Below are 25,512 nucleotides of genomic sequence, written 5' to 3'. Positions count from 1 at the left end.
AGAAACACTTCTTGAGTTTGGTCTTCTGCCAGGCTGGGAGGAGACCAAGCTCACTGTATTAATTGTGGCAGGGAACAGAACAGAGCCACCTAGTGGCCGTTTTTACTATTACATTTTAAACATATTTATGTTAATAATTTTAAAAGCAAGTGAATGGGAACATGTCTGCTAATTACACAAGGAACACTATATTAAAAGTTTTATTTGGTGACAGGTACTCTTTAAGTGTCCAATCCCGTCCTGTATTAGCAGTGTAGTACAGGCCACACCTCTGAGCCCAGCACGTACCACTAGGAATAGAGAAACAGTTTACCTCAAGAGAACTACAAGTTACATAGTGGCAATTCTTAAGTCGGTTGAATTTCTCAAGGACAGTGACAGAGACAAGTTACCAGTTACTTCTTAAAGGGGTACTCCGGCCCTAAGACATCTTATCCCCTAATATGTCTGACCGCGGGGGGTCCCCCCCCCCCCAGCAATCCTGCATTCAGCACCCACCTCGGGGAGCTGCACGGCGCGCTTGCCGAGGTGGGTGCTGAATGCAAGATTGTGGGGGTCCCCAGTGGTCAGACATCTTATCCCCTATCCTTTGGATGGGGGATAAGATTTGTTAGGGCTGGAGAACCCCTTTAACTTCTACAGTGGGGATCAAAAGTTTGGGCACCCCAGGTAAAAATTTGTATTAATGTGCATAAAGAAGGTAAGGTGGAAAAATCTCCAAAAGGCATCAAATTACAGATTAGACATTCTTATATGTCAACAAAAGTTACATTTTATTTCCATCATTTACACTTTCAAAATCAGAGAAAACAAAAAAATGGCATCTGCAAAAGTTTGTGCACCCTGCAGAGTTAATATCTTGTACTGCCCCCTTTGGCAAGTGTCACAGCTTGTAAACGCTTTTTGTAGCCAGCCAAGAGTCTTTCAATTCTTGTTTGAGGTATCTTTGCCCATTCTTCCTTACAAAAGTCTTCCAGTTCTTTGAGATTTCTGGGCTGTCTGTCACGCACTGCTCTTTTAAGGTCTATCCATAGCTTTTCAATTATGTTGAGGTCAGGAGATTGTGAAGGCCATGGCAAAACCTTCAGTTTCTGCCTCTTGATGTAATCCCCCGTGGATTTCGAGGTGTGTTTAGGATCATTATCCATTTGTAGAAGCCATCCTCTCTTTAACTTCAGCTTTTTCACCTATGGCATCAAGTTAGCATCCAAAATTTGCTGAAATTTTATTGAATCAATTTTTCCTTCTACTCGTGAGATGTTCCCTGTGCCACTGGCTGCAATACAACCCCAAAGCATGATTGATCCACCCCCATGCTTAACAGTTGGACAGAGGTTCTTTTCATTAAATTCTGTTCCCCTTCTTCTCCAAACATACCTTTGCTCATTCCGGCCAAAAAGTTCAATTTTAACCTCATTGGTCCACAGAACTTGTTTCCAAAATGCATCAGGCTTGTCTATATGTTCATTTGCAAAGTTCAAACGCTGATTTTTGTGGTGAGGACGTAGAAGAGGTTTTCTTCTGATGACTCTTCCATGAAGACCATATTTGTACAAGTATCTCTTTATAGTGGAATAGTGTACCACAACTCCAGTGTCTGCCAGATCTTTCTGGAGGGATTGTGCAGTCAAACATGGATTTTGAATTGTCTTTCTCACAATCCTGCGGGCTGTTCTGTCAGAAATTTTTCTTGGTCTTCCAGGTCTTGATTTAACTTCCACTGTTCCTGATGACTGCCATTTCTTAATTACATTGCGAACAGAGGATATTGACATCTGAAAACGTTTTGCTATCTTCTTATAGCCTTCTCCAGCTTTGTGAGCGTCAACTATTTTCAGTTTCAGATTTCTATACAACTGCTTAGAAGAACCCATGGTGCTGATTGTTGGGGCAAGGTCAGATGAGTCTAGGTATTTAAAAAAGGTCTTCCCAGATGATGATTGAGAACAATCCATGACACTGGCAGGTCTCAGCTTTGCAAAGGGGGCAGTGCATGCTATAAATTCTGCAGGGTGCCCAAACTTTTGCAGACGCCATTTTTTTGTTTTCTGTTATTTTGAAAGTGTAAATGATGGAAATAAAATGTAACTTTTGGTGACATATTATAAGAATGTCTAATCTGTAATTTGATGCCCTTTGGTGATTTTTCCATCTTTCCTTGGCTTCTTTATGCATTAATACACGTTTTTACCTGGGGTGCCCAAACTTTTGATCCCCACTGTAAAGTGTAACCCAAGTCTGTGTCATTACAAGTGTCTTCTACTGTATTGGATCTGCAACATCAGTAAAGAATGAACTTTTATCCATAAATCCTGGCTTTTGGGGTATTTATTTCCTGGGGAATTGATATGGATAGCTGTTTATTGAAGTAGTGGTTAGTAGAACTGTCATCTAACTACAGGGTTGCTGCACTCCAGCCACCGGACACTACAACCCTCATCCTCTAACACTCATCCTACTTTTTGTAAGAAAATGAGTATGGCTAAAATTGTCGCTTTCGGACCCCTTATATTTTTCCATTTACGCAGATTTATGAGGGTTATTTTTTGCACCGTAATCTGTTGTACTTATCGGTACAATTTTTTTTTATGGGACTTTCTGATCATTTTTTTATTGATTTGTTTTCTGGTATATAAAGGGACCAATTATCAAACATTTGGTATTTTTTTTACATCATTTGTTTATTCCATTCACGTTGTGGTTTTATTAATGTTATATGAGACTCTTTTATATTGCATGCACTGAACAATGCTCTGCCATATACCTACTTTGATGTGCACCATGGGGTCCCCTCTGTGATGTCTGGTTCTGCCAGAACCCGCAGGTTACTTTTATTTGTTTTGGTTGCTGGGTTACGCCTAGCTGTCTGGGCTAGGTCAGCTGACCTCATTGGCTTTTCACCTGAGTAGCTACCTATTTAACCCCTAAAGGACCGGAGCGTTTTTTGCACCTTTGACCACTGTCACTTTAAACATTAATAACTCTGATGCTTTTACTTATCATTCTGATTCCGAGATTGTTTTTTCGTGACATATTCTACTTTAACATGGTGGTAACATTTAGTGGAAATTTACATCCTTTCTTGGTAAAAAATTCCCAAATTTGATGAAAACAATAAAAATTTAGCATTTTTCTAACTTTGAAGCTCTCTGCTTGTAATGAAAATGGATATTCAAAATATATTTTTTTTTATTCACATATACAATATGTCTACTTTATGTTTGCATCATAAAATTGATGAGTTTTTACTTTTGGAAGACACCAGAGGCAATTTTCCAATTTTTCACAACATTTTCAAACTCGATATTTTTCAGGGACCAGTTCAGTTTTGAAGTGGATTTGAAGGGTCTTCATATTAGAAATACCCCATAAAAGACCCCATTATAAAAACTGCACCCCCAAAGTATTCAAAATGACATTCAGTAAATGTTTTAACCCTTTAGGTGTTTCACAGGAATAGCAGTAAAGTGAAGGAGAAAATTCAAAATCTTCATTTTTTACACTCGCATGTTCTTGTAGACCCAATTTTTGAATTTTTGCAAGGGGTAAAAGGACATACCTCAAATGTCTATGTAAAGTGTTCGGCGGGCGCAGTAGAGGGCTCAGAAGGGAAGGAGCGACAAGGGGATTTTGGAGAGAACATTTTTCTGAAATTGGTTAGGAAGCCCCTATGGTACCAGGACAGCAAAAAAAAACCCACATGGCATACCATTTTGGAAACTAGACTACTTGGGGAATGTAACAAGGGGCAAAGTGAACCTTAATACCCCACAGGGGTTTCACGACTTTTGCATATGTAAAAAAAAAATGTACCTAAAATGCTTGGTTTCCCAAAAAATTTACATTTTTAAAAAGGGTAAAAGCAGAAAATACCCCCCAAATTTGTAACACAATTTCTCCCGAGTACGGCGATACCCCATATGTGACCCTAAACTGTTGCCTTGAAATACGACAGGGCTCCAAAGTGAGAGCGCCATGTGCATTTGAGGCCTAAATTAGGGACTTGCATAGGGGTGGACATAGGGGTATTCTACGCCAGTGATTCCCAAACAGGGTGCCTCCAGCTGTTGTAAAAGGCTCCATTTTGGAAACAGTGGCATACCAGACATTTTTCATTTTTATTGGGGAGGGGGGCTGTGTAGGGGTATGTGTATATGTAGTGTTTTTTACTTTTTATTTTATTTTGTGTTAGTGTAGTGTTTTTAGGGTGCAGTCACACGGGCGGGGGTTCACAATAGTTTCTTTGCCGCAGCTCAAACTTGCAGCCGGACACTTACTGTAAACCTCCGCCCATGTGAGTGTACCCTGTACGTTCACATTGGGGGGGGGGGGGGGGGACATCCAGCTGATGTAAAACTGCAACTCCCAGCATGCCCTGACAGACTGTACATGCTGAGAGTTTTAGTTTTGCAACAGCTGTAGGCACACTGGTTGTGTATCACTGAGTTTGTGACCTAACTCAGTGTTTCACAACCAGTGTGCCCCCAGCTGTTGCAAAACTACAACTTCCAGCATGTACGTTGCATGCTGGGAGTTGTAATTTGCAACAGCTGGAGGCACACCGGTCGTGAAACACTGAGTTAAGTAAAAAAAAAACTGAGTTTCACAACCAGTGTGCCTTCAGCTGTTGCAAAACTACAACTCTCAGCAGTCACCGACAGCCAATGGGCATGCTGGGAGTTGTAGTTATTCAACCAGCAGATGCACCACTACAACTCCCAGCATGCACTTTAGCTGTTTGTGCAAGCTGGGAGTTGTAGTTATACAACAGCTGAAGGTACACTTTTCCATAGAAACAATGTGCCTCCAGCTGTTGCAAAACTATAAGTCCCAGCATGCGCATAAGGGAATACTGGGAGTTGTGATGGTCTGCCTCCTGCTGTTGCATAACTACAGCTCCCAGCATGCCCTTTTTGCATGCTGGGAGCTGTTGCTAAGCAACAGCAGGAGGCTGTCACTCACCTCCAACTGCTGCTCCACACCGCCGCTGCAGGTCAGTCCCTCGCCGCAGCCGCTCCTGGGGCCCCGATCCCAACAGGGACGCCGGGGATCGGGGTCCCCAGCTGCCGGGGTCTTCTTCCCGCACCTGATCACGTCCTCCGGAAGAGGGGCGGAGTGGGTTGCGGGAGTGACACGCGCAGCAGGTGCTCTGATTGGTTGGCCAGTAAACCGGCCGACGAATCAGGGCGATCGTGCCACCTCACCCCTGCTGGCTATGGCTGTTCGGGGTCGTCGGAGACAGCCTGTAATTCCGGGTCACCAGATCACTGGAGACCCGATTGACCCGGAATCCACCGCGGATTGCTGGGCTGAATTGTCCAGCGATCTGCGGCCATCGCCGACATGGGGGGACATCATGACCCCCCCTGGGCGATATGCCCCGATGCCTGTTGAACGATTTCAGCAGGCATCCGGCTCCGGTCCCCAACCAGCTAGCCGTGGGGACCGGATTTCCCACGGGCGTATGAATGCGCCCTGTGTCCTTAAGGACTTGGAATGCAAGGCGTATCCATATGCCCTGTGTCCTGGAGAGGTTAAGCCAGCATTAGGCCTTCAGACCTTGCCTGCGAAAGAGCTTACTCCAGAAGCTAGCGTTATTTTTTGAATTTCTGATAATCTGGTATCTCTGACTTCCGGCTTGGCATTCTGACTATTCTCCTTTATTTGTGACTTGGCACCTTTTGACAATTCCTGGTAAGGACTCGGCCAGTGGACTTTGACTATTGTGTGAGTGTGAGTTTAGTTTATTTCTGTTAGGTTAGTTTGTGTGATTCCATATGTGGTGTCGGACAGGGTAATGTGTAACTAACATTATCGTGACGCCAGGGCGTGGTTGACCTATACACCACACAAGGTATGCCAGCTTTACCTGTGCCAGGCATGGGGCAAATAATCACTCAGATGCAAGGTTCCGGTTAACTGGCTTTACTGAGGTTGGAAAGATGGTACAATCTGTTACAGCTCATATTAGCGTGAAGGAGTTGCAGGGTGAACTTAGGGAAGCTTATCGGCTTTCTGAGACTTATAGTTGATTGTGCTGTATATAATTGACTTGACTATATGCAGCCCACGCTATACTTTAGGGACTTGGACTTGACTGACTTGACTGAAGCAATCCCCGAGACTGTAGGCTTACCGCAAGGCTTTGACTTTCACCTGGGTAGTGGGGTTAACTTGAAGTTGATGCGGGGTTGCTTGTCTAGTCCTCACAGACTTCACTCCTCACCAAGAGAGAACTGAACTCTGGCTACAGTATATAAGGGGACAATTTAGAGCCTTCCCATTGGGCAGATAAGTCACATGTTCACCACTGCATACTCCCCAAAACAACATGCTCCTTGACAACAGGTTTCTTAAGGTAACAAGTGCATAGAAAATACAATACATTAACCCTTATGTAACATTACATTATGTAGTGCATTATGGAGAGTTCTAAGGAGAGTGGGCCCAAGACGGACATTGAAACAGCATCTGCCACCCAAGATGGGCAGGAGTACAGAAGAACATGTGATTCTGTACTGGGTCACCACACATATAGTATCCCAACCTCTGTCTGTTTTGTAGTTTATTTTGTTGACAGTGACTTTCAATCACATATTTAGGGAGGAACTGTTACCTTGGTTGTCGATCCGCTATTTAGGGCAGATAGGCAGGGATAGAGGGAGTTGGTGAGATCAGTTTTGCACTCCTTTCCTGCCCATACGTGACACCCCCTGTGTACTAAGACTATAATGGTGGGGGGGGGGCTCTGCTAGATGCATGCTTGGACTGGGGTGCAAACAGTGTGCATGACAAACTATGCTAAGCAAAAAAAGAGCAGGCCACAACTGTATCACGCATGCACACCCAAGAAATATAAATACTGAAATGATGCAGAAGAAAAACTTTTATTAAATAGCCATCACATACAAAAAAAACATGATAAAAACACTAAAAGGTGCCCTGAAACAGGAACAAACACTGGAGGGGGCCAGACACTCTCTCCCTCCTGGAGCATGGAAATACACAATACAATAGAAATCCCAAAGCACCATAAGTGGGGTGAAATGACACTTGTATAAGAAATATTGCACAACAGCAATGCAGAAGTATCACCTGGCTACCTACCTACAGAATAAGCCATAAATATGGGTAACTGGAATAACACCTAGGTAGATAGGTGTGAGAATAAAGTGCATCCTAGTGATGAACAAAAACCAGTGTCACTATGGCAGTCCCTGCATTGTGATATAGGAATATGAATCAATCCGTGCTCCACCAGACCCCACGCGTTCCGTTGCTCAGGGCAGCTTCCTCAGGGGAGTCAATGGTGTTGCTGCTTCAGGGCACCTTTTAATGTTTTTATTATGTTTTTATTTATGTGATGGCTATTTAATAAACATTATTCTTCTGCATTAATTCAGTATTTATATTTCTTGGGTGTGCGTGCGTGATGCACTTGTGTGCTGTTCTTTTTTACTTTGCACCCTTTGTGTACTGACATGTTACCCGTGTACCTGACCTGTTATCTCACAAACAATTAGTCGGTGACTTAAAGTTTCCAACAATGTTTTTAATGCTTCTTCGGCTGAATTCTCATCGTGACACAAGATTCATGAGACGGCGCGGACGCCTCGCTGTGCTGACTCTCCCGCACTTACAAGAAGTTTCCTCTAATATTTCAATTTCTAAGCTAGAAGGGTTTTCTATCCCTATAGGACGCAGAAAAGCAAAACAGATTTATTTTACCTAAAGGACAAACATTCTAAAAAGTTCCCATCTGTATTTCACATGATACAAAGACAAAGGCAAAGTGCTACAACTTAGAGGAAAGTATCACTAAACTTACATAATGGAGGCAATTATATCCGACACAACATATATATTTATATACAGATAATACACATCCTATATTATAACATGTTCTGCTGTGTGGTCACTGTATACAGACATTACATTACTGATCCTGTACTGATCCTGAGTTATATCCGGTATTATACTCCAGAGCTGTACTCACTATTCTGCTGGTGAGGTCACTGTATACAGACATTACATTACTGATCCTGTACTGATCCTGAGTTATATCCTGTATTATACCCCAGAGCTGTACTCACTATTCTGCTGGTGAGGTCACTATGTACATACATTACATTACTGATCCTGTACTGATCCTGAGTTATATCCTGTATTATACCCCAGAGCTGTACTCACTATTCTGCTGGTGAGATCACTGTGTACATACATTACATTACATATCCTGTACTGATCCTGAGTTATATCCTGTATTATACTCCAGAGCTGTACTCACTATTCTGCTGGTGAGATCACTGTGTACATACATTATATTACTTATCCTGTACTGATCCTGAGTTATATCCTGTATTATACTCCAGAGCTGTACTCACTATTCTGCTGGTGAGATCACTGTGTACATACATTATATTACTTATCCTGTACTGATCCTGAGTTATATCCTGTATTATACTCCAGAGCTGTACTCACTATTCTGCTGGTGAGATCACTGTGTACCTACATTACATTACTTATCCTGTACTGATCCTGAGTTATATCCTGTATTATACTCCAGAGCTGTACTCACTATTCTGCTGGTGAGGTCACTGTATACAGACATTACATTACTGATCCTGTACTGATCCTGAGTTATATCCTGTATTATACCCCAGAGCTGTACTCACTATTCTGCTGGTGAGATCACTGTGTACCTACATTACATTACTTATCCTGTACTAATCCTGAGTTACATCCTGTATTATACTCCAGAGCTGTACTCACTATTCTGCTGGTGAGGTCACTGTGTACATACATTACATTACTTATCCTGTACTGATCCTGAGTTATATCCTGTATTATACCCCAGAGCTGCACTCACTATTCTGCTGGTGAGGTCACTGTGTACATACATTACATTACTTATCCTGTACTGATCCTGAGTTATATCCTGTATTATACCCCAGAGCTGTACTCACTATTCTGCTGGTGAGGTCACTGTGTATATACATTACATTACTTATCCTGTACTGATCCTGAGTTATATCCTGTATTATACCCCAGAGCTATACTCACTATTCTGCTGGTGAGGTCACTGTGTACACACATTACTTATCCTGTACTGATCCTGAGTTATATCCTGTATTATACTCCAGAGCTGTACTCACTATTCTGCTGGTGAGGTTACTGTGTACATACATTACATTACTTATCCTGTACTGATCCTGAGTTATATCCTGTATTATACTCCAGAGCTGTACTCACTATTCTGCTGGTGAGGTCACTGTGTACATACATTACATTACTTATCCTGTACTGATCCTGAGTTATATCCTGCATTATACTCCCGAGCTGCACTCACTATTCTGCTGGTGAGGTCACTGTGTACATACATTACATTACTTATCCTGTACTGATCCTGAGTTATATCCTGTATTATACCCCAGAGCTGTACTCACTATTCTGCTGGTGAGGTCACTGTGTATATACATTACATTACTTCTCCTGTACTGATCCTGAGTTATATCCTGTATTATACCCCAGAGCTATACTCACTATTCTGCTGGTGAGGTCACTGTGTACACACATCACTTATCCTGTACTGATCCTGAGTTATATCCTGTATTATACTCCAGAGCTGTACTCACTATTCTGCTGGTGAGGTTACTGTGTACATACATTACATTACTTATCCTGTACTGATCCTGAGTTATATCCTTTATTATACTCCAGAGGTGTGCTCACTATTCTGCTGGTGAGATCACTGTGTACATACATTACATTACTTATCCTGTACTGATCCTGAGTTATATCCTGCATTATACTCCAGAGCTGCACTCACTATTCTGCTGGTGAGGTCACTGTGTACATACATTACTGTCACGATGCCGGCTGGCAGGTAGTGGATCCTCTGTGCCAGAGAGGGATTGGCGAGGACCGCGCTAGTGGACCGGTTCTAAGTCACTACTGGTTTTCACCAGAGCCCGCCGCAAAGCGGGATGGTCTTGCTGCGGCGGTAGTGACCAGGTCGTATCCACTAGCAACGGGTCACCTCTCTGACTGCTGATGATAGGCGAGGTACAAGGGAGTAGACAGAAGCAAGGTCGGACGTAGCAGAAGGTCGGGGGCAGGCGGCAAGGTTCGTAGTCAGGGTGGATAGCAGAAGTTCTGGTACACAGGCTTTAGACACACAATACGCTTTCACTAGGCACAAGGGCAACAAGATCCGGCAAGGGAGTGCATGGGAGGAGGTTAGATATAGTCAGGGACCAGGTGGAAGCCAATTAAGCAAATTGGGCCAGGCACCAATCATTGGTGCACTGGCCCTTTAAGTCTTAGGGAGCTGGCGCGCGCGCGCCCTAGAGAGCGGAGCCGCGCGCGCCAGCACATGACAGCAGGGGATGGGAACGGGTAAGTGACCTGGGATGCGATTCGCGAGCGGGCGCGTCCCGCTGTGCGAATCGCGTCCCCAACGGCCATGACAGTGCAGCGCTCCCGGTCAGCGGGACTGACCGGGGAGCTGCAGGGAGAAAGACGCCGTGAGCGCTCCGGGGAGGAGAGGGGACCCGGAGCGCTAGGCGTAACAGTACCCCCCCCCCTTAGGTCTCCCCTTTTTTTTGTCCGGTGACTGCCTCCCCTGGGATGAGGACACCGGGAGGGAGGGCAGAGGGTGAAGCTTGGCACGGGGCAGGGAGACACAAGGACGGGAGCCATGAGGGGACACAGAGGCTTGCCTGAAGGGACTGGGAGGGGGGGAGAGGCATTTTCTGTGGCAGGCAGAGTCCCTAACGACTTTAGGGGGACCGGATACAGGAGGAACCACAGGGTCACGGCAGGGAGTACTGGGAACTGGTTTAAGGCAGTCCTTGGAACAAGAGGGACCCCAACTCTTGATCCCCCCAGTGGACCAGTCCAGGGTTGGGGAATGGTGTAGAAGCCAGGGTAGTCCAAGGAGAACTTCGGAAGTGCAATTGGGAAGGACAAAAAATTCAATTTTCTCGTGATGAGGTCCGATGCACATTAGGAGGGGCTCCGTGCGGTAACGCACGGTGCAATCCAACCTGGCTCCGTTGACCGCGGAAATGTGGAGTGGCTTGACAAGACGGGTCACCGGAATGCGGAATTTATTCACCAAGGACTCCCGAATAAAATTCCCAGAAGCACCAGAGTCCAGGCAGGCCACGGCTGAGAGGGAAGAGCTGGCTGAAGTAGAAATCCGTACAGGCACCGTGAGACGTGGAGAAGCCGACTTAGCATCCAGAGACGCCACACCCACGAGAGCTGGGTGCGAGCGTGCGTTTCCCAGACGTGGAGGACGGATAGGGCAATCCACCAAAAAATGTTCGGTACTGGCATAGTACAGACAAAGATTCTCTTCCTTACGGCGATTCCTCTCTTCCAGGGTCAGGCGAGACCGATCCACTTGCATGGCTTCCTCGGCGGGAGGCCTAGGCGCAGATTGCAGTGGAGACTGTGGGAGAGGTGTCCAGAGATCTAAGTCTTTTTCCTGGCGGAGCTCTTGATGTCTCTCAGAAAAACGCATGTCAATGCGAGTGGCTAGATGAATGAGTTCATGTAGATTAGCAGGAGTTTCTCGTGCGGCCAGAACATCTTTAATGTTGCTGGATAGGCCTTTTTTAAAGGTCGCGCAGAGGGCCTCATTATTCCAGGAAAGTTCAGAAGCAAGAGTACGGAATTGTATGGCGTACTCGCCGACGGAAGAATTACCCTGGACCAGGTTCAGCAGGGCAGTCTCAGCAGAAGAGGCTCGGGCAGGTTCCTCAAAGACACTTCGAATTTCCGAGAAGAAGGAGTGTACAGAGGCAGTGACGGGGTCATTGCGGTCCCAGAGCGGTGTGGCCCATGACAGAGCTTTTCCAGACAGAAGGCTGACTACGAAAGCCACCTTAGACCTTTCAGTAGGAAACTGGTCCGACATCATCTCCAAGTGCAGAGAACATTGCGAAAGGAAGCCACGGCAAAACTTAGAGTCCCCATTAAATTTGTCCGGCAAGGACAGGCGGAGGCTAGGAGTGGCCACTCGCTGCGGAAGGGGTGCAGGAGCTGGCGGAGGAGAAGATTGCTGCTGAAGTTGCGACTGAAGTTGCTGCACAATGGTGAATACTTCCGACAGCTGGTGGGTTAGATGGGCGATCTGTCGGGATTGCTGGGCGACCACCGTGGTGATATCAGAGATATAAGGCAGAGGGACGTCAGCGGGATCCATGGCCGGATCTACTGTCACGATGCCGGCTGGCAGGTAGTGGATCCTCTGTGCCAGAGAGGGATTGGCGAGGACCGCGCTAGTGGACCGGTTCTAAGTCACTACTGGTTTTCACCAGAGCCCGCCGCAAAGCGGGATGGTCTTGCTGCGGCGGTAGTGACCAGGTCGTATCCACTAGCAACGGGTCACCTCTCTGACTGCTGATGATAGGCGAGGTACAAGGGAGTAGACAGAAGCAAGGTCGGACGTAGCAGAAGGTCGGGGGCAGGCGGCAAGGTTCGTAGTCAGGGTGGATAGCAGAAGTTCTGGTACACAGGCTTTAGACACACAATACGCTTTCACTAGGCACAAGGGCAACAAGATCCGGCAAGGGAGTGCATGGGAGGAGGTTAGATATAGTCAGGGACCAGGTGGAAGCCAATTAAGCAAATTGGGCCAGGCACCAATCATTGGTGCACTGGCCCTTTAAGTCTCAGGGAGCTGGCGCGCGCGCGCCCTAGAGAGCGGAGCCGCGCGCGCCAGCACATGACAGCAGGGGACGGGAACGGGTAAGTGACCTGGGATGCGATTCGCGAGCGGGCGCGTCCCGCTGTGCGAATCGCGTCCCCAACGTTCATGACAGTGCAGCGCTCCCGGTCAGCGGGACTGACCGGGGAGCTGCAGGGAGAAAGACGCCGTGAGCGCTCCGGGGAGGAGCGGGGACCCGGAGCGCTAGGCGTAACAATTACATTACTTATCCTGTACTGATCCTGAGTTATATCCTGTATTATACTCCAGAGCTGCACTCACTATTCTGCTGGTGAGGTCACTGTGTACATACATTACATTACTTATCCTGTACTGATCCTGAGTTATATCCTGTATTATACTCTAGAGCTGTACTCACTATTCTGCTGGTGATGTCACTGTGTACATACATTACTTATCCTGTACTGATCCTGAGTTATATCCTGTATTATACTCCAGAGCTGTACTCACTATTCTGGTGGTGAGGTCACTGTGTACATACATTACATTACTTATCCTGTACTGATCCTGAGTTATATCCTGTATTATACACCAGAGCTGTACTCACTATTCTGCTGGTGAGGTCACTGTGTACACACATTACATTATTTATCCTGTACTGATCCTGAGTTATATTCTGTATTATACCACAGAGCTGTACTCACTATTCTGCTGGTGAGGTCACTGTGTACTTAGATTACATTACTTATCCTGTACTGATCCTGAGTTATATCCTGTATTATACTCCAGAGCTGTACTCACTATTCTGCTGGTGAGGTCACTGTGTATATACATGACATTACTTATCCTGTACTGATCCTGAGTTATATCCTGTATTATACTCCAGAGCTGCACTCACTATTCTGCTGGTGAGATCACTGTGTACATACATTACATTATTTATCCTATACTGATCCTGAGTTATATCCTGTATTATACTCCAGAGCTGTACTCACTATTCTGCTGGTGAGGTCACTGTGTATATACATGACATTACTTATCCTGTACTGATCCTGAGTTATATCCTGTATTATACTCCAGAGCTGTACTCACTATTCTGCTGGTGAGGTCACTGTGTACATACATTACATTACTTATCCTGTACTGATCCTGAGTTATATCCTGTATTATACTCCAGAGCTGTACTCACTATTCTGCTGGTGAGGTCACTATGTACATACATTACATTACTTATCCTGTACTGATCCTGAGTTATATCCTGTATTATACTCCAGAGCTGTAGTCACTATTCTGCTGGTGAGGTCACTGTGTACATACATTACATTACTTATCCTGTACTGATCCTGAGTTATATCCTGTATTATACTCTAGAGCTGTAGTCACTATTCTGCTGGTGAGGTCACTGTGTACATACATTACATTACTTATCCTGTACTGATCCTGAGTTATATCCTGCATTATACTCCCGAGCTGCACTCACTATTCTGCTGGTGAGATCACTGTGTACATACATTAAATTACTGATCCTGCAGTATTAGAAATGATAACGCTCAGTGGCTTTGAAGAGTTTAATTTTGGATGTTGAGTATTTTTTTACTTTTGTTAGATTTTAACCTGTATTTAGTGTATGAAGGTGATATGATACCTATATTATATTTATTTATACCACTGTTCCCCATGCAGGTGCCTCCATTTGTTTTCCATAGGGGATTTCGGGACCACTTCTTAATCTCCTCTTATTATTGGAGCCGGATTCACAATGTCGAGTTTTTTTATTCTTCTAATCGTAAAATGTTATAAAACTCCGCGATCAAGAAGAAAACAATCCATTCGTGAAACCAAAGAATCTGTTTGTCAAACCATCCCCTCCTCCCCCCTGCAATCCGGCTCATTCAAGTGTCTGCTTTGTATTCACCGATTCCGCTCCGGGACTGATTGGGTTTCGCCGGAGTGGAGATGTTTTTCATCTAAGTTTCATTACATGGAATAAGACAACAAGTCAACCTGAACTAAAAGTAATTAAAGAACCGGAGAGAAAAATCTGAATCTGGCAATCTCAGGTCTGACGCCAAAATGAGAGACAAATTACTAAATAGCCGAAAGTCCCTGAGAATCCGCTCATTAACGCTGAACCGGCGCCGTAATTACCACAAAGGTCCAGAGGCTCCAGGAACAGAACTGCCGGTGACGTATTAATATACAGGAATATTATGTTGGGTTTCACTTCTGATACATCACGTTATAAGTGGTAACGGCAAAAAGAAATGAGATCAACCAAAAGAAACACAACCCCCGAGTCATCACGTTCTGCCACCGACCGCATCAAAATGAAAGAGGAATCTCATCAAAGGTGCAAAACTATATGAAGACAGACTGTACGGAAATGTGTTATTATAATAACTATATGAATAAGTACCCAAATATTACAGGTGCTCCAATATTACTAATAAAATACTGAATTATTAATGTCAGAAAGTAAAAAAATATTATTATGATATCATACCCCAATATTAGTATTATACAGTATCCAAAATATTACTGCCATAACATGTCCAAATACTACTAACATAAAGTACCCAAATATTAGTAACATAAAGTGTACAAATATAAGTGTTATAAAGTGCCCAAATATTACTGTCATAAAGTGTACAAATATTACTATAATCCAGTGCCCAAATATTCCTATCATCCAGTGCCCAAATATTACTATAATCCAGTGCCCAAATATTACTGTCATAAAGTGCCCAAATATTACTATCATCCAGTGCCCAAATATTACTGTCATAAAGTGCCCAAATATTACAGTCATAAAGTGCCCAAATATTACAGTCATAAAGTGCCCAAATATTACTATCATCCAGTGCCCAAATATTACTATCATCCAGTGCCCAAATATTATTATCATCCAGTGCCCAAATATTATTGTCATAAAGTGTACAAATATTACTATAATCCAGTGCCCAAATATTACTGTCATAAAGTGCCCAAATATTACTATCATCCAGTGCCCAAATATTACTGTCATAAAGTGCCCAAATATTACAGTCATAAAGTGCCCAAATATTACAGTCATAAAGTGCCCAAATATTACAGTCATAAAGTGCCCAAATATTACTATCATCCAGTGCCCAAATATTACTATCATCCAGTGCCCAAATATTACTATAATCCAGTGCCCAAATATTACTATCATCCAGTGCCCAAATATTACTATCATCCAGTGCCCAAATATTACTATCATCCAGTGCCCAAATATTACTGTCATAAAGGGCCCAAATATTACAGTCATAAAGTGCCCAAATATTACTATCATCCAGTGCCCAAATATTACTATCATCCAGTGCCCAAATATTACTATCATCCAGTGCCCAAATATTACTATCATCCAGTGCCCAAATATTACTATCATCCAGTGCCCAAATATTACTGTCATAAAGGGCCCAAATATTACTATCATCAAGTGCCCAAATATTACTGTCATAAAGTGTCCAAATATTACTATCATCCAGTGCCCAAATATTACTATCATCCAGTGCCCAAATATTACTGTCATAAAGGGCCCAAATATTACAGTCATAAAGTGCCCAAATATTACTATCATCCAGTGCCCAAATATTACTATCATCCAGTGCCCAAATATTACTATCATCCAGTGCCCAAATATTACTATCATCCAGTGCCCAAATATTACTATCATCCAGTGCCCAAATATTACTATCATCCAGTGCCCAAATATTACTGTCATAAAGGGCCCAAATATTACTATCATCAAGTGCCCAAATATTACTGTCATAAAGTGTCCAAATATTACTATCATCCAGTGCCCAAATATTACTATCATCCAGTGCCCAAATAATACTGTCATAAAGTGTCCAAATATTCCTATCATCCAGTACCTAAATATTATAAGTGACCCAATATTATGATCATAAAGTGCCCAAATATTGTTGGGATTGGGTGCCCAAAAAATGATGAAGTTGTGTTACTATTCATTTCCCAAATGATTCTGCAATGTAGTGTCCAAATATTGTGGCACTGCTTTTGCACAATTCTTTTAGTGTGTTTTGAGAAGTTTTCCAGCTTGGAAGGCCAGGCGCCTTATTAATGATTGTTTCTGGGGTTTATTTATTTATTTTTTGCAGTTTGTGCTCACTTAGATAGATTTGTTGCAATTTTCATCCCCTGATGTGTGACGCTGCCAGACAGGTGAGATTAAATAACACGTGACCAGTAACTATAGTGATAAGAAAATAAACAAGTGTTAAAGGGGTACTCCACTGCTCAACAAACTGTTCCAAACGTTGGAGCCGGCACCTGGAGCTCGTGACGTCATAGCCCCACTCCATGGTGAAGTCATGCCTCGCCCCCTCAATGCAAGCCTATGGGAGGGACTTGCATTGAGGGGCGGGTCATCAGGAGTGGGCGGGGCTATGACGTAACAAGCTCCCGGCACCAACTCCAGCATTCGGAAAAGTTTGTTCCAAACGCTGAGAAGCGGAGTACCCCTTTAATGTTCATACGTTCACATTCGCATTGATAAGATGTATACAGTTATAGAGTTCATAATGTGTAGGTGCTCATAGCATTTTTTATGTCACACGCCAGCATTACAATGTATACTTTTAGGTTTTACAGTGCGTAAATGTTCATTTCATTTAGTTTCTTATGTTAGTGTTTACTGTGTGTATACCTTTATAGATACGTTATAGTGGCTGCAGTGTGTATACGTTCATAGCGTTTAGTGTGCATATGTTCATTGCATTTAGTAGTTATACGTCTTTAGAGTTAATGCGAATACGTTCATAGCATTTATAGTGTGTATACGTTTCATAGCATTTGTAGTTTGTTAACTTGATAGCTTTGTCAATGTGTATACGTGTTAGCGTTTGTAGTATGTACACGTGATAGTAGTTCATAGTGTGTAGGTGATAGTGTTTTTGGTTCTTAGCTTTTACTGTATTATGTCATAGCAGTTACGTTCATGCGCTCACGGCATTTATACTGTTCATACATCTTTACTGCTTACACGATCATGGCAGATATACTGTTGATACACCCATGGAATTCATATCGTGCATACGCTCATGGCATTATACAGTTCATACACTTGTGACATTTATATTGTTTATACACTCATAACATCTATACTGTTTATATGCTAGTGGCATTCATATTGTGCATACACTCATGGTATTTATACTGTTTACACGCTCATAGTATTCATACTGTTCATACGCTTATGGCTTTATACGGTTCATAAGCTCATAGTATTTATTCTGTTCATACGCTCATGGTTTTCATACTATTTCTTTGCTCACGGTATTCATATTATTCATACGCTCATGGTCTTTATAATGTTCACACGCTTGTGTCGTTTATACTTTTACACGGTCATTGCACTTATAACATTCATACGCTCAGGGCATTTATACTATTCATATGCTCTTAGTATTTATACTGCTCATACACTCTTAGTATTTATACTGTTCATACACTCATGGCATTTATACTATTTCATACGCTCAGGGCATTTATACTATTCATACGCTCTTAGTATTTATATTGTTCATACACTCATGGCATTTATACTATTTCATATGCTCATGGTATTTATACAATTTAAACACTCATAATGTTTTTACTGTTCATTCGTTCATGGCATTTACACTGTTCATACGCTCTTGGCCTTTAATACTGTTCACACACTTGTGGCGTTTTATACTTCTTAGACTCATGGTATTCATACTTTCATACGCTCAGGGTGTTTATAATCTTCATACGCTCATGGCATTTATACTGTTAACAATATTTATACTGTTCATACGCTCATGGCCTTTGTAATCATACGCTCATGGCATTCATACTGTTCATATGCCCATAGCATTTATTTTTTTCTTACTCTCATGATATTATGCGGTTCATTATGCTCAAAGTATTCATACTGTTTATATGTTTATGGCTTTTCACTGTCCATACGCTCATAGCATTTATACTGTCCTTATGATCATGGAATTTATACTGTTCATACACTCTTGCCATCTATTCTGTTGATACATTCATGGCAACCATACTGTTCATGGTTTTCACACTGTTCACACACTCTCGTTGTTTATACATTCATAGCATTTATGCTGCACGTGCACTCTTGGCGTTTTTTGCTGTGCATGTGCTCGTGCGTTGGGTTCATGTGCTCATTGCGTTTGTGCTGCGCAAGCGCCCACGGCATTTGTGTTCATGTGCTCGTGGCATTTATGCTGCGCGTGCGCCTGTGGAGTTTGTGTTTCATGCACCCATGGCGTTTGTGCTGCCTCCGACATTTGTGACGTTTGTGCTGTGCGTGCACTCGTGGTTGGTGTGCTGTGTATACGTGCATAGTATTACTATGCACAGTGATCGGCATCCATCCTGTGTACACATCCATATCATTTCCACACATACACTCAAAGTACTTACACGGCATATGTGATTATAGTTTTATACTGTGTATGCGCTTATAGTATTTATTTGTACATGTACATAGTTTACACGGCACTTTCGCTCGTATCGTTTGCATGGTATATTCGCTCATCATTTTACAGTACTTTATCGCTTTTATCGGTACATACGCTCATAGCTTCATACGGAACATATGCTCATAACATTTATACTGTTTGCAGGCTCATAGTATTTATATGGTACATTACTGCATAGGTTTCATTTTGGGCATACATTCATAACATTTATACTACATACTGTGAGTATTGATAGCTTTATATGTTCGTTTACACTGTGCAGTCATATACTGTTCATAGGTTCTTACCTTTCACATCAGTCATAAATCCAGGACCATTCACGGGGTATAGATAGGTTCACATACGGGCATTGCTAGCTATACATGCATACTCTTGTTAGGTCCATAACATTTTATAAGTTAGATAGCATACTCACACTACTACATAATGCACCCCACGTTTGTGGCACGCATACATTACAGTCGTGTTGCGATGTCTGTTAGTTTCAGCAGAAGTTACGCCTTCTAAATACTACAGCAGATATGTTACACTTAGTAATGTTAACTTTTGCATTGTATACATCACCAAGTCAGTCTTACTCAATTGTTAGCATTTGAGTCACCTTGGTATGTTACACTCAGTATTTACCTTATAACCTTTCCAAGGGTATGCACTACCCTAGTAGTTGTTGACTTCAAGGTTTATCATGTCTGCAGGGGCACAATCTGCATACTTACTGTTATTGAGATGTTTTCAGAACAATAAATCATTGTTACGCCTAGCGCTCCGGGTCCCCGCTCCTCCCCGGAGCGCTCACGGCGTCTCTTTCCCTGCAGCTCCCCGGTCAGTCCCGCTGACCGGGAGCGCTGCTCTCTCATGGCCGTTGGGGATGCGATTCGCACAGCGGGACGCGCCCGCTCGCGAATCGCATCCCAGGTCACTTACCCGTTCCCGTCTCCTGCGGTCATGTGCTGGCGCGCGCGGCTCCGCTCTCTAGGGCGCGCGCGCGCCAGCTCCCTGAGACTTAAAGGGCCAGTGCACCAATGATTGGTGCCTGGCCCAATTAGCTTAATTGGTTCCCACCTGTTCCCTGCTTATATCTAGTCTCCTCCCTTGCACTCCCTTGCCGGATCTTGTTGCCTTGAGCCTAGTGAAAGCGTTTTTGTGTGTTTATACCCTGTGTACCAGACCTTCTGTTATCTCCCCTGACTACGAACCTTGCCGCCTGCCCCCGACCTTCTGCTACGTCCGACTTTGCTTCTGCCTACTCCCTTGTACCTCGCCTATCTTCAGCAGCCAGAGAGGTGAGCCGTTGCTAGTGGATACGACCTGGTCACTACCGCCGCAGCAAGACCATCCCGCTTTGCGGCGGGCTCTGGTGAAAACCTGTAGTGGCTTAGAACCGGTCCACTAGCACGGTCCTCGCTATCCCTCTCTGGCACAGAGGATCCACCTCCTGCCAGCCGGCATCGTGACAGTAGATCCGGCCATGGATCCCGCTGAAGTTCCTCTGCCAGGGGTCGCTGACCTCCCTACGCTGGTCGCCCAGCAAGCTCGTCAGATCGCCCAGCAGTCGCAACAGATAGCGCAACAAGATCACCAGCTGTCGTACTTGACTACCATGACACAGCAACTCCAGTCACAACTACAGCAAGTACAGTCGCAGCTACAGCAGCAACAATCATCTCCTCCGGCAGCTCCAGCACCCCTTCCGCGGCGAGTGGCCGCTCCTAGCCTCCGCCTGTCCTTGCCGGACAAATTTAATGGGGACTCTAAGTTTTGCCGTGGCTTTCTTTCGCAATGTTCCTTGCACTTAGAGATGATGTCGGATCAGTTTCCTACTGAAAGGTCTAAGGTGGCTTTCGTAGTCAGCCTTCTGTCTGGAAAAGCCCTCTCATGGGCCACACCGCTCTGGGACCGCGATGACCCCGTCACTGCCTCTGTACACTCCTTCTTCTCGGAAATTCGAAGTGTCTTTGAGGAACCTGCCCGAGCCTCTTCTGCTGAGACTGCCCTGCTGAACCTGGTCCAGGGTAATTCCTCTGTTGGCGAGTACGCCATACAATTCCGTACTCTTGCTTCTGAACTTTCCTGGAATAATGAGGCTCTCTGCGCGACCTTTAAAAAAGGCCTATCCAGCAACATTAAAGATGTTCTGGCCGCACGAGAGACTCCTGCTAGCCTGCATGAACTCATTCATCTAGCCACTCGCATTGACATGCGTTTTTCTGAGAGGCATCAAGAGCTCCGCCAGGAAAAAGACTTAGATCTCTGGCCACCTCTCCCACAGTCTCCACTGCAATCTGCGCCTAGGCCTCCCGCCGAGGAGGCCATGCAAGTGGATCGGTCTCGCCTGACCCTGGAAGAGAGGAATCGCCGTAAGGAAGAGAATCTTTGTTTGTACTGTGCCAGTACTGAACATTTTCTGGTGGATTGCCCAATCCGTCCTCCACGTCTGGGAAACGCACGCTCGCACTCAGCTCTCGTGGGTGTGGCGTCTCTTGATGCCAAGTCGGCTTCTCCACGTCTCACGGTACCTGTTCGGATTTCCACTTCAGCCAGCTCTCCCCTCTCAGCCGTGGCCTGCCTGGACTCTGGAGCTTCTGGGAATTTTATTCGGGACTCCTTTGTGAATAAATTCCGTATTCCGGTGACCCGTCTTGTCAAGCCACTCCACATTTCCGCGGTCAACGGAGCCAGGTTGGACTGTACCATACGTTTCCGCACGGAGCCCCTTCTTATGAGCATCGGATCTCACCACGAGAGGATTGAACTTTTGGTCCTCCCCAATTGCACCTCGGAAATTCTCCTTGGACTTCCCTGGCTTCAACTTCATTCCCCAACCCTGGATTGGTCCACTGGGGAGATCAAGAGTTGGGGGTCCTCTTGTTCCAAGAACTGTCTAAAACCGGTTCCCAGTAACCCTTGCCGTAACTCTGTGGTTCCTCCTGTATCTGGTCCCCCTAAGGTCATTAAGGACTCTGCCTGCCACAGGAAATGCCCCTCCCCCCCTCCCAGTTCCATCAGGCAAGCTTCTGTGTCCCCTCATGGCCCTCGTCCTGGTGTCACACTGCCCCGTGCCAGGTCCCGCCCTCTGCCCTCTCTCCCCATTCCTACTCCTGCGGTTCTGCCTGCCGTTGAGGAATCCCTCCATCCTTTCCCGGTGTCCTCATCCCTGGGGAGGCAGTTACCCGATAAAGAGAAGGGGAGACCTAAGGGGGGGGGTACTGTTACGCCTAGCGCTCCGGGTCCCCGCTCCTCCCCGGAGCGCTCACGGCGTCTCTTTCCCTGCAGCTCCCCGGTCAGTCCCGCTGACCGGGAGCGCTGCTCTCTCATGGCCGTTGGGGATGCGATTCGCACAGCGGGACGCGCCCGCTCGCGAATCGCATCCCAGGTCACTTACCCGTTCCCGTCTCCTGCGGTCATGTGCTGGCGCGCGCGGCTCCGCTCTCTAGGGCGCGCGCGCGCCAGCTCCCTGAGACTTAAAGGGCCAGTGCACCAATGATTGGTGCCTGGCCCAATTAGCTTAATTGGTTCCCACCTGTTCCCTGCTTATATCTAGTCTCCTCCCTTGCACTCCCTTGCCGGATCTTGTTGCCTTGAGCCTAGTGAAAGCGTTTTTGTGTGTTTATACCCTGTGTACCAGACCTTCTGTTATCTCCCCTGACTACGAACCTTGCCGCCTGCCCCCGACCTTCTGCTACGTCCGACTTTGCTTCTGCCTACTCCCTTGTACCTCGCCTATCTTCAGCAGCCAGAGAGGTGAGCCGTTGCTAGTGGATACGACCTGGTCACTACCGCCGCAGCAAGACCATCCCGCTTTGCGGCGGGCTCTGGTGAAAACCTGTAGTGGCTTAGAACCGGTCCACTAGCACGGTCCTCGCTATCCCTCTCTGGCACAGAGGATCCACCTCCTGCCAGCCGGCATCGTGACAATCATGACACATAAGCAGTTGTATACCCATCCTACCTGCCACGTCTGCAGTGGGATGCATTGCGTAGTTGTTGTTACTGACACATCTTTAGAGCAACGACATCATGACACATAGGTGGTTATATATATTTCATACCTGCCACATCAGCAGGCACTATGGTTACCCAAAGACATGTCCCATCTACAGGCTCGATGGTTATGCAAAGACCTGTCATGTCTACAGGCTTGATGGTTACGCAAAGACCTGTCACGTCCACAGGCACGGTGGGTAACCAAAGACCTGTCATGTCCATAGGCAAGATGGTTACACAACGACCTGTCACGTCTACAGGCACGATGGTCACAAAAAGACCTATCACGTCTACAGGCACGATGGTTTTTGAAAAGACTTGTCACGTCTACAGGCACGATGGTCTTGCAAAGACCTGTCTTGTTTACAGGCACAATGGTTACAAAAAGACATGTCACGTCTACAGGCACAATGGTTATGGAAAGACCTGTCACGTCTACAGGCCCAATGGTTACAGAAAGACCTGTCATGTCTACTGGTACAAGGAATATGCAAAGAAATGAAGGCATCAGTCACTCGTGGTGGGACGTCACTTTGGAGACCAGTTTTGAGTTGGAAGCTTGGCAGTTTAAGGTATGGTTTAGTTTCAGGTAAGGGGCTTATTCAAGTGTAATTTGATTAACAGGTGATATGGCGCCACAAGGTTATTATCACCAAAGGTCTGTCATGCAGTTTTGTTTTCCTAACAGTTTATTTTTTTCCTCTTAATAGCAGGAACTTGGATAGCTTCATGTTACACCTGACAGGTATCTATCGGTTTCAATCTTGCCATGATGTCATAGGTAAGTATGTTAAAGATGCATGCATCAGCTAGTGTGTCAGCCTGGTCCTGTTTCAGTGCCAGCTCATTTCTTTCAGAGTTGGCGTGATTACCGGTATTAGGCATTGTTTTCTGCCTTTCAAGTTAGTTTAATTATCGGTTTTGTGTTAGTTGTTGTGGTATTGGTTATAATGATAAATTCTGTCATTTTATCCGTTACGGTTATGGACACAAATCTGACCGCTTTGTTAAGTGTATTGTTTCTGATAGGTATGTATATATCATTGTAATCACGAGCATGAATGTGAATCCCCAAGCACAAGTGTTAAGCCTATCAGGCTGTTTGTACGAGGGGCGTATTTTCCGCCCCCTGCGGGGCATTAAGGAGTTGTGTAGGAGGCGGGGGTATGTAATGCCCCTGTACCTACTGGCGGGGCGTACGTGACGTTTTTGTGGACCCCTCCCAACCCCCCTTTTTCAATTTATCCATTACAGGGCATGCCCTCTAAAGGCGTGCCTCTGTCGCGGTTATGGGCACAAATCTGACAGCTTTGTTAAGTGTATTGTCTCTTACAGCTATGTATGTATCAGTGTAATCACGAGTGTGAAGCCCCGAGCACAAACATAGTTAACACCTTGTATACCATGAACGTTAGCTAAACCAATCCTACACAGAGAACAGCTTCATCCTATTAAAAAGGTTAGAAGAACATAGAGGTTTCTTGACGGTCATTCAGACCTAGAGGGCTGTTTGCCTCCAGCCGGAGAATCTAATGGGAGAAGGAGCAGCTGATGTTTATCTTTTCCTGAGATAGCATTTTCAACTCTCTCTGGGCCGCAAAATGGACGTCAATAAAATTGCTATCATGAGCCTCGGCCATATGGGCTATAAAGCGTGCCGACCCGATTCCCGTCCTCAGAGAGCGGAAGTGCTCCCTAATCCTATAAAAAATGGGGCGTTTCGTTTTGCCTTTGTAGTATAAGCCACAAGTGCATATTAGGCTATATACTACACAGTCGGACCTGCAGGTGATACATTGTTTCATATATACCCATATAGACCCTGATCTGCATTCATAATTACCTATAGGTCGGGGATCAGCCAAACAATCACTAGTTCTATCCTGTGACGTCATCTTCTTTCCCTGGATAAAATCCCTGATACTCTTATTCTTCCTATAGGTTATTACTGGGGGTAATTCAGAAACAGATGCTAAATCAATATCCTGTTGGATCATAAAATTGGTCCCCTTGGATTTAAAGTAGCGGAGAGTTTCTTCGCAGGAGAGGACTCTTACTTACAGGATCTGGTGGAGGGGGTAATCCCTTACATTTAATCCCCCTGTCGCTCCTGGTAGCTTCATAGACCTTTTTCATGAGGCAGTACTCAAAGATGTAAAGGCATCGATTTATCCTTCCGCCGTGCCTAACATCACGGATGTGATGTAGAACGTAGGGCCCTTAAAGGCGTACTCCGCTGCTCAGCATTTGGAGTCCTATCTCTCAGCCAACCAATTAAAGGCGTACTCCGCTGCTCAGCATTTGGAGTCCTATCTCTCAGCCAACCAATTAAAGGTG

Source organism: Hyla sarda, chromosome 8, assembly GCF_029499605.1.
Source record: "Hyla sarda isolate aHylSar1 chromosome 8, aHylSar1.hap1, whole genome shotgun sequence".
NCBI lineage: Eukaryota > Metazoa > Chordata > Amphibia > Anura > Hylidae > Hyla > Hyla sarda.
This window is presented reverse-complemented; position numbering follows the sequence as displayed.